Here is an 11363-nt window from a genome sequence, read left to right as displayed (position 1 = left end):
GGTGAGAGATACAGGGATATTAGATTTGTGGGCCATTACTCATTCTTCAAAGCGGGGTTATACTTTTACTCATGATGCTCACTCTAGATATAGCACTCGATTGGATCATTGGCATTTGCTGGGCACTCCGCAATATGATATGTTTGCATGTGATATGAGGATTGATCGTTCATGTACCTTGTTTGATTACTTTCCTCTTTGGCTTTTGGTTCATTTTGAGGCAAGGTTTACAGATTATCCTCTTCTTGGCAAGCGGTTATTGCATATTAATAATGCATCTTTCACACCAAGTTGATTGAAGCAGTGATTCCTCCACTTGTCTCTTATATGTTTATTGATGTGGATGTGGCTTGGTATCGTCTTGTTATGTGGATCCACGCATTCATAAAAGATTATGGTACATGGTATATGCATCAGCAAAGAGACAAGGTGCAAGAAGACAAGGCATTCATGATGAATCATGCATGGACTACACAACCTTTGCCGCAATCGTGGAAAGAAGGATTGGTGAAATTGTTACCTAAGGAGGCGTTCTGTGAATCCTTCTCGCAGTGGCGTCCTATTATACTTATGCCGGTTGTTTACAAATTGATGTCGAAAATGATAGCTACACGCATTAAAGGTCATTTATTTTCCAGCATACATCCTGCCTAGTATGGCTTCATACCTCGCCGACAAATTATGGATAATATTGCTAATGCTCTCATCGGCATTGAGTACGCTAAACAAGATGTACTTATCATGCAGATTGATATAGAGAAAGAATTTGATACTGTTCATTGGGACTTTATTGCACAAATAATGGCAGCATTGGGCTTTGGGCCCATAGTGAGTAGTGTGATCTATTTTCTTTATGAGTATAGTCAATCTTCTGGAATGATTGATAATGAGCTCAGTCACTTGTGGGATCTTGGTCGTTTAGTAAGGCATACTTGCTGAGTGCTATGTTTGTATGCTATTGTGACACATCCTTTATTGTTGTACCTGGACTCCTTGACAACATCTGGCCAATTCCATGGATTAGAATTACCATCTCGTAATCAGTTTGTGGTGCAAGCATATGCTAATGACTCTATGTTCTGGCCTAGAAATCAACCAGATGATGTACGGTGTGTCATTGAAAGAATATCAGATGTAACTGATGCCGATGGACAAGTGCTCTAATCTAGACACCCTGCTCTAACCTCTGGTCTTGGAATGCATTATAGTCACATATGGCACACCATTATCTCCCATTCCATCGCTTGTTGTTGAGGATCGCATTTGTGATTGAAATTATGTCAGTTCTTCAATCCTCTCTATATCTGTAAAGGTGTATTGTCATTTGCAGTCATCATCTTCGATACAGGAACACTATAATAAGCTATCGCATAAGGTGCTACATGGTGGCCGCATAAGGTTATGAAAGTGTGGCACACCAAGCTTCCTCTAAAGGAGCCATTGTTATATGGAGCTGCATCATTGGGGTTCTCCCAGCTGGCAAGTTTCTGCACTCCAGAAGATTGGCTTCCTCGCAATGTGTCCGTTGTGGTTCCTCTTAAACCATCAAGAGGGTTATGCTTTGATCTGGCTCTTGGCAACCTCAAGACGTGAGCTTACTGATGCCATGGCTTCACACTTTGGGAATGTTTTTGCTACTTCTCCTCCAGCTTCTGCTAAAACCCTTCATGCACGCCAGCTTTTGTTGTCTGCGATGCATTCCATTCTGTCACCTCAAGATGCACAAGCAATGGAGGTGGATTTTATTGAAGATGAATTACACTCAACGTTACTTGCTCTTGGCTGATGGCATCCCCCTGGTTGGGATGGGCTCAATGTGGAATTTATTTATCTCCTTTTTGGAGCCCTTAACAGAGCCTTTAATCTACATGATGAATGTTGCATGGACAAAGCAAAATTTTCCATTATCTTGGAAACAAGGCATGCTGAAATTATTACTTGAACAAGTGCTTTCTGAACAGTTTTCTCATTGGCAGAAGATCCCACTTATGCCGGTCATATACAAAATATTGGCTAAGATAATCGTACATCGCATCAAGGAGCCTCTTCTTGTGGGTATCCATCTCTTCGCCAGTCTCTTAAAGTTGCCTATGACTTGGATGAGCTCCCCTCTCTTCAGTATGAGCTCTATTTTCAATGTTTCTGACTTACCGCTTGTAATATTTTCTATGGGTTTTCCTTAATTTGAGGTTTCCCATCAGTAATTCAATACCTTCATTACTTTTTTTTTTTTTAAAGCACATGTGTGATTCAGGATTATGGCAAGTACTACATGTTTTAGTTACACGGGGACGTTGAGGATGCTGCATGTTTATCAAGAGCTCCAACTTTTGGCTAATACGCGCCTATTAATTGAATGTGAATCGACAATGCTTTGTCGGGGCTCGAGTATGTCTGTAACATAATGATAAACGCAAACTAGATAAATGGCAAACCTGCGCTCGACATGAAGCGTTTGTGGATAAGAGACGTGCCTCAAAAAAAAAATTTAAGCACCTACACCACTCATGCGCCTCTTAAACCATCAAGAGGGTTAGCTTTGATCTGGCTCTTGGACAACCTCAAGACGTGAGCTTACTGATGCCATGGCTTCACACTTTGGGAACTGCTCCTCCTCGAGCTTCTACTAAAACCCTTCATGCACGCCAGCTTTTCTTGTCTGCAATGCATTCCATTCTCTCGCCTCAAGATGCACAAGCAATGGAGGTGGGTTTTATTGAAGATGAATTACACTCAACGTTACTTGGTCTCGGCCGATGGCATTCCCCTGGTTGGGATGGAGTCAATGTGAAATTTATTTATATCTTGTTGGGAGCCCTTAAAAGAGCCTTTACTCTACATGTTGAATGTTGCATGGACTAAGAAAAATTTTCCATTATCTTGGAAACAAGGCTTGCTGAAATTATTACTCGAACGAGTGCTTTGTGAATAGTTTTCTCATTGGCAGAAGATCACTCTTATGCCGGTCATATACAAAATATTGGCTAAGATGATCGTACATCGCATCAAGGAGCCTCTTCTTGTGGGTATCCATCTCTTCGACAGTCTCTTAAAGTTGCCTATGACTTGGATGAGCTCCCCTCTCTTCAGTATGAGCTCTATTTTCAATGTTTCTGACTTACCGCTTGTAATATTTTCTACGGGTTTTCCTCAATTTGAGGTTTCCGATCAGTAATTCAATTTCGTCATTACTTTACAAAAAAAAAGCACGTGTGTGATCCAAGATTATGGCAAGCACTACATGTTTCAGTTACACGGGGATGTTGAGGATGCCGCATGTTTATCAAGAGCTCCGACTTTTGGCTAATACGCGGCTATTAATTGAATGTGAATCGACAATGGTTTGTCGGCCTCGAGTATATCTGCAACATAATGATAAATGCAAACTAGATAAATGGAAAACCTGCGCTCGACATCAAGCATTTGTGGATACGGGGGGTGCCTGAAAACAATTTTTTAAGAACCTACATCACTCAAGCGCCTCTTAAACCATCAAGAGGGTTATGCTTTGATCTGGCTCTTGGACAACCTCAACACGAGAGCTTGCTGATTCCATGGTTTCACACTTTGGGAATGTTTTTGTTGTTGCTCCTCCAGCTTCTGCTAAAACCCTTCATGCACGCCAGCTTTTGTTGTCTGCGATGCATTCCATTCTCTCGCCTCAAGATGCACAAGCAATGGAGGTGGATTTTATTGAAGATGAATTACACTCAATGTTACTTGGTCTCGTTCAATGGCATTCCCCTGGTTCGGATGGGTTCAATGTGGAATTTATTTATATCCTTTTGGGAGCCCTTAAAAGAGCCTTTACTCTACATGATGAATGTTGCATGGACTAAGAAAAATTTTCCATTATCTTGGAAACAAGGCTTGCTGAAATTATTGCTCGAACAAGTGCTTTGTGAACAGTTTTCTCATTGGTAGAAGATTACTCTTATGGCGGTCAGATACAAAATATTGGCTAAGATGATCGTACATCGCATCAAGGAGCCTCTTCTTGTGGGTATCCATCTCTTCGACAGTCTCTTAAAGTTTCCTATGACTTCGATGAGCTCCCCTCTCTTCAGTATGAGCTCTATTTTCAATGTTTCTAACTTACCGCTTGTAATAGTTTCTATCGGTTTTCCTCAATTTGAGGTTTCCCATCAGTAATTCAATTCTGTCATTGGTTTAAAAAAAGAAAAGTGCGGGTGTGATTCAAGACTAAGGCAAGCACTACATGTTACAGTTACACGGGGATGTTGAGGATGCCACATGTTTATCAAGAGCTCCGACTTTTGGCTAATACGCGCCTATTAATTGAATGTGCTTTGTCGGGCTCGAGTATGTCTGCAACATAATGATAAACGCAAACTAGATAAATGGCAAACCTGCGCTCGACATCAAGCGTTGTGGATACGGGACGTGCCTCAAAACAATCTTTTAAGCACCTACATCACTCAAGCGCCTCTTAAACCATCAAGAGGGTTATGCTTTGATCTGGCTCTTGGACAACCTCAAGAGGTGAGCTTGTTGATGCCATGGCTTCACCCTTTGGGAATGGTTTTGCTGCTCCTCCTCCAGCTTCTGTTAAAATGCTTCATGCACGCCAGCTTTTGTTGTCTGTGATGCATTCCATTCTCTCGCCTCAAGATGCACAAGCAATGGGGGTGGATTTTATTGAAGATGAATTACACTCAATGTTACTTGCCCTCGGCCGATGGCATTCCCCTGGTTGGGATGCACTCAATGTGGAATTTATTTATCTCCTTTTTGGAGCCCTTAAAAGAGCCTTTACTCTACATGATGAATGTTGCATGGACCAAGCAAAATTTTCCATTATCTTGGAAACAAGGCTTGCTGAAATTATTACTTGAACAAGTGCTTTGTGAACAGTTTTCTCATTAGCAGAAGATCATTCTTTTGCCGGTCATATACAAAATATTGGCTAAGATGATCGTACATTGCATCAAGGAGCCTCTTCTTGTGGGTATCCATCTGGCTTAGTATGGCTTCATCCCTCGTCGTCAAATCATGGATAATTTGGCTAATGTCTTAGTTGGAATAAAGTATGCCAAATATACCTTGCAAGATGTACTCATGATGCAGGTAGATATTGAGAAGGCCTTTCATAGGATATAGTGGGAATTCATTATCGACACAATGGGGGCCTTTGGGTTCGGTCCTAAGTTAGCCAATGTTGTATATTTCCTGTATGGCCATAGTACCTCTTTTGGACTTCTAGATGGTGAGTTGACTGACCTTTGGCCACTTGGATGCTCTGTCAGGCAAGGTTTCCCCCTTAGTGCTTCACGGGCTTGGTCGTCTTCACGGGATACACTTACCCTCTGGAAATGATTTTATTGGGCAGGCGTATGCCGACAACTTGTTGTTCATGCCTCGCAATGACCAATATGACTTGCGAGAGATTATGCAGGCATTGGATACGTTTGGGCTTGCAGCACGCCTTAAGGTCAATTTTCAAAAATCCAAACTCTTGCCTTTTAATGCACGTGGGTGGCATCATCCTTTGTGGCCTGGATATATTTTTGATCCGCAGATGATTGTTAGTGACTTGGGGTATCCTATTGACTGGAAGGTAACCAATACTCAACAAGTGTATTGGGTCATGTAACGCCTAAATGTCAAATTGCAATATTGGAAACTGTCCACATGGCCATTACATGTTCGGGTCCGTATTGTTCAAAGGATCATGATGGCATATGTTCAATTCTACTTGCTGTTGATGCATTGCCTTCATCCTCGCCTCACATCGATTATGTCTGATATATTATCTCATTTGTGATGCACTAATTCTCGAAACAAAGGGCTTCATTTATTATCGATGGCGAAACTATGCACTCTGAAGCATTTTGGAGGCCAGAATATTTTGGACCTTCGCCGCCACGCTCTTGCGAGGAAGGCCATGTTATTATCTACTCTTGCGCAGTAGTCTCAGCCATGGACAGTCATGATTGCCTCATTATGTCAGCATGTTACCACTTTCACCTTTGGTCATTGACAAACCTCCCTCTTGGAGATTGTGTTCGCGGCAAGATGGTCGATCACATTCCTGGTTGCTCGATTGCCTCTAGTTTACTTGTTGCTTGGAAAGCCGTTATGGCTCATCTTTCTTGACATGGCAGACAATAACCAAATGGGAATTCACTATGCTTGGAAAGTATTCACTGGAGTAGGGCATTCTCTCTTACTCTTGTTGACCAATCGCCACGTAAGGCATACGTCCTTTCTTGCCGAGGCATACGCATAGTGGATGATGTGGTTGACACGTCTAGGAATATGCTTAGTTTCTCTTAGGCAGCTGTACGTTTTGGTTTGGGCGTGCATTATCATCACATTTAGAGAGCTCTTGAGCACATGCTGGCTGTTTGTTTTGGCCATTCTGCCACTGGCCAATGGATGCCGTACGTCGGATTGGACTTTATGGGACATGCCTTTTGTTGCCATTTCTACCAGCAACATTTATGCTTCTCTCCTGCACGAGTCTTGGCTGGGTGACCATTGTAATGCAATATGGTCTTTGCATAAATCTGATCAATGGTGGAGAAAGGCTGTTACGGAAATTTGGAAGAGCCATGTGCATGCCACATCAGCTCTTCTCGTTGTGTCAGAGGTTCAACCTACGATGAGATTGCCAGACACTTGCTTTAGGATTGTCGTTCCACTAGGGCCTTCCTTGATCCCATATTAGCATGTATGCGCCTCCGCTTTCTCTCGATAGTTCTGTACAAATGGTTTGGGCCTTTTGGCATTCTCCCAAATGGCCTTCAACGATTGCAGTCTTCTTCACATAGGTCAGATTTTGGGCCCTATGGTCTCTGTGGCGTCAACACAATCTTTGAATGTTACATCAGCATGATGCCGATCCCTTGCCAGAGTGTGTGTGTGAGGCTTTTCAGCTGTTCTAATTTTGGTTAGGCATGAGTTACAGCGAGTTCTGGCGTATAATGATCCAACAGTTCGTTGGATTGTGGTTCAATGTATGATCAATGGCCAAATTTATGAATTTGGTGGCGTCTATGCGCATATGGCCTCGAGGTAACGAGTTGTTTTATGGCGTGAGATATCTTCTTATCCATGACTTTCCAATGCGCTGCTTTGTGGTGATTTTAACAATGCACCTGCTTTATCAGATAACACCACACGACATTCGCACATGTTGAGTATAGAATTGCATGCCTGGACAGATCTCATTACATGCACACGGATGTTGGACTTGTGGACCCTATTGCATCCCAATCTTTTGGGGTACACATTTCAACATAATACTCACTCTGCATATCGTGCAAGTTTGGATCGATGGTATGTCCTCAACATGCAACAATTTGATAAGTTTGTATGCGAAATGAGCATAGACTATTCTTTGCTTTTATCTGATCATGCTCCCGTTGTGATGTTGTTGTGCTTTGGGCAACTACACTATGATCAGTCTCTTTCTAAGAAACGTCTGTTGCACAATCAACAATGCATATCTTGCGCGCGAAGCATTCCATGAGATGATTTATGATGATATTCCCCCTTTGATCGCCTGATCCGGATATTGCCTGGGTTCGCTTTGTTGCGCGTGTGCAGAGTGTGATTTAGGATTATGGCAAGCATTACATGTTTCAATTGTGTGGTGATGTTGAGGATGCCAAGCATGTGTATCAACAGCTCCAACTCTTAGCTGACACACGCCTGTTGTCTGAAAGTGAATTGACAACCCTTTGTCGGCCCCCGGCGTGTCTACAGCATAATGATGATCGAAAATTGGACAAATGGCAGACTCATGCTCGCCATCGAGCGTTTGTGAAAAAGGGATGTGCCTCAAAAAAAGCAATTAAGCACTTGCATCATTCAATGGCTTCTCAAACTATTAAGCGGGTTATACTCCGACCAAGAGTCTGGAAAGCCTCAAAACGTGAGCTTGCGGATGCCATGGTGTCCCATTTTAAGAATGTTGTGCGTGTGCAGAGTGTGATTTAGGATTATGGCAAGCATTACATGTTTCAATTGTGTGGTGATGTTGAGGATGCCAAGCATGTGTATCAATAGCTCCAACTCTTAGCTGACACACGCCTGTTGTCTGAAAGTGAATTGACAGCCCTTTGTCGGCCCCCGGCGTGTCTACAGCATAATGATGATCGAAAATTGGACAAATGGCAGACTCATGCTCGCCATCGAGCGTTTGTGAAAAAGGGATGTGCCTCAAAAAAAACAATTAAGCACTTACATCATTCAATGGCTTCTCAAACTATTAAGCGGGTTATACTCCGACCAAGAGTCTAGAAAGCCTCAAAACGTGAGCTTGCGGATGCCATGGTGTTCCATTTTAAGAATGTTTTTGCCCCCCCCCCCCCCCCCCCCCTGCGGCATCCGCTGAAGTTCTTCATGCACGCCAACTTTTGTTATCTACTGCATTCAATTGTCTTGCCTCGAGATGCTTTGGCCATAGAGGCGGATTTTACAGAAAATAAAATTGCACTCAACATTGCTTGCTCTTGGAAGATGGCGTTCTCTTGGTTGGGATGGCCTCACTGTGGAATTTTCTCTCCCCTTTTGGGAGCCTCTAGGAGAACCTTTGCTCTACATGATGAATGTTGCGTGGGCGAAACAGAATATGCTGATGTCTTGGAAAGAGGGTTTGTTGAAGTTGTTGCTTAAACAAGCGCTTTGTGAGCAGTTATCGCATTGGCGGCCGATTACTCTTATGCTGGTTGTATATTAAATCTTGGTCAAAATGATTGTGAACCGTATCAAGCAACCTCTTATGGCAAGTATCCATTCCATGCAGTATGGCTTCGCTCTTACTGCAATTTGGAAGTCCCATTTGCCTCATAAGGAGCGTCTGTTTCTTTGGTGGTGTTTACTAGGAGTACTTCCGGTTGGAACTCTCCTGGCGGCGCATCGTATCAGCTCCTCTCGTTGTGTCAGTTGCTCCGCTGGTGATGAGACTGTCAGACATTTGCTTTGGGATTGTCGCTACACGAGGGATTTCCTTCACTGCGTTTTTGCTTGTATGCACCTTCGATTTCCCTCAGCAGTTTTCCACAAATGATTTTGGCTTTTTGGCGTTCTTCCGACTTCCCTTCAACGATTTGCCATCTTTTTCACATGGATAAGATTTGTTACCATATACATGTGGTAGTGATGTGTGTGAACACACTTAGGACCTTCGAGGCATTTTTTCCCTCACTAGGAGATTTTTTCGCCCCTGCATTTTATATATGCCCATCACTCTAGGGCTATATATCTTTCCATTGCACACTGAGTAATACACTCTCTGTTGTGTGCCTTGAGCTTCCTTTCGTCTTCTCCAAGTTGTGTGTGTAATCCTGCAACCCTAATTCCAACGACTGGTATCAGAGCAAGTTGTGTCCTCTCGCGCTTAGTCGCCAACAGCTCCAGCACATGCCTGCTCACTTTCTCCGATTTCTGTGAGCTTTGGTGAGCATCAGCAAGTGACAAATATTCGGGAGTGCTCGTAGAGCTTGGTCTGTTCAGATTTTTGATTCCGGCTCATTTCGGCCTTTATTTCCACTACAGGCAGTACTGTGCAGGCTATTTCATCATTTCGGCCTTTATTTCCACTACAGGCAGTACTACGCAAGCTATTTCATCATTTTATATAGAATTTTTGTCAGTGCCGTTTTTTGCATAACAGTCCTTTACAGTCTTCTACGGTTTTTGGTATAGAACACGTGTTGTTCCCGCTTCATTTCTCCTCTTTTCTGGTAGTCTTCACATCAAGTGCAACATTTGCCATGGCTGACAACAACACAGATGTGTTCAAGATGTTTGCTACTAAGGATAGATTGGATGGGACAATTACCCTATGTGGACTTATATGATGTAACATGTCCTTGTGTCAACGGGTGTCTGGAATATTGTAAAGGGCATTGATGTACGTCCTCGTTCTGAGGATGTAGGCGATGTTGAGCATGTTGCACGGTTTGGTGGCAGGATTGCTTCTGCCAGAGCTGTTTTGCCTACGGTTGAGCAAGCTTGTTGGGATGTAAAAGATGTGCTCATGCATTGATTGCGTTGTCTGTGAAGCGTACTATTACTTCTCACATTCGTTCAGCGAAATCTGCAAAACAGGCTTGGGAAATTCTCGCTGGTCTTTATGCAAGTCGCAATGAAGCTAAAATTGCATTGCTGCGTAAAGAGCTGGAGTCGAAGATTATGCATGAGGAAGATGATATGGACGCTTTCCTTGCTGGTGTCAAGGATATCAATGAGCAACTTATTTCAACAGGCGAAGTTATTTCTGACAATTCCCTTGTGCAAACTGTTCTTGATACTTTGCCAGATTCTTACCGGACTTTTGCTAGTACTCGAAGACTTATGACCCAAGGAAATCCAGAAGTTATCAAGTTTGATGCATTATGCACATTGTTGCTGCAAGAGTTACTTTCCAGAAAAAACAGGACTAGACAGCGTGCAGTTGAACATGCTTTTATTGCTGCTCAAAGAAAAGGTGGTAACAACAATGTAACCACTTCTCATGGTTCTTCTGTGAGTGAAAATTCTTTTGTTCCTAATGCTTCTGCTAGCAGCACTTCGTCTGGGAATTTTGGTGATAAGGGCAAAAAGAAGATGCACTGCCATTATTGTAAAGCTGATGATCACCGGATCAAGTAGTGTCCGAAATTGAAGGCAAAAGAGGATAAGAAGAAAGAGGCTGATTCCACTACAAATGCTGGTTTCACTATTGTTAAGTCTTCTGTGAAAGGAAACAATGATGCTAATGTTGATGCAGAATGGGCTCTAGAGTGAACTTATGATCCTTCTGTCCATGATGCATGCATGTTAGTTGCTGCAGATTCACATGTGTGGTATTTTAACACTGGTGCTACAAAGCACATTACCTCACATAGTGATTTGTTTACCTCTCTTGAGTTTGTTCCCCGTGGGAATTCAGTCACTTGTGCCAACAATGCCTCTTATCTGGTTCAAAAAATTAGAAAGATTGTGCTTACTGATGCAAATGGCAGTTCTTTCACACTTGTTGATGCATTGTATGTACCTGGGATCAAGAAGAATCTTTCTGGACTTGCTAGACTTGGTCTTGTAGTCAAATTTGTGAATGACAGATGTACATTACATGATCTCAATTTTGGTGATGAAATTGATGCATCTGGCATTTTATGTGGTGGGCTCACTTTGTACGACAAGTGGTGGCAAAATTTTGCAAATGTAGTTGTGGACTCTTTGGCTATTTCAAAAGCAAAACTTTGGCATGTACGTTTTGGGCATTTGAATTTTGCTAGTTTGCTGCGTTTGCAGAAATTTGATATGATTGCTTCTTTGCCGCCTCTTGAAGCACTTGTCAAGCATGTTTGTGAAGGCTATATTTTGAGTAAGATGTAGTGTTTGAAGTT

The sequence above is a fragment of the Adiantum capillus-veneris genome, chromosome 29, assembly GCF_014529385.1.
Source record: "Adiantum capillus-veneris isolate H3 chromosome 29, ASM1452938v2, whole genome shotgun sequence".
Taxonomy (NCBI): Eukaryota; Viridiplantae; Streptophyta; class Polypodiopsida; order Polypodiales; family Pteridaceae; genus Adiantum; species Adiantum capillus-veneris.
Note: the sequence above shows the minus strand (reverse complement) of the source record.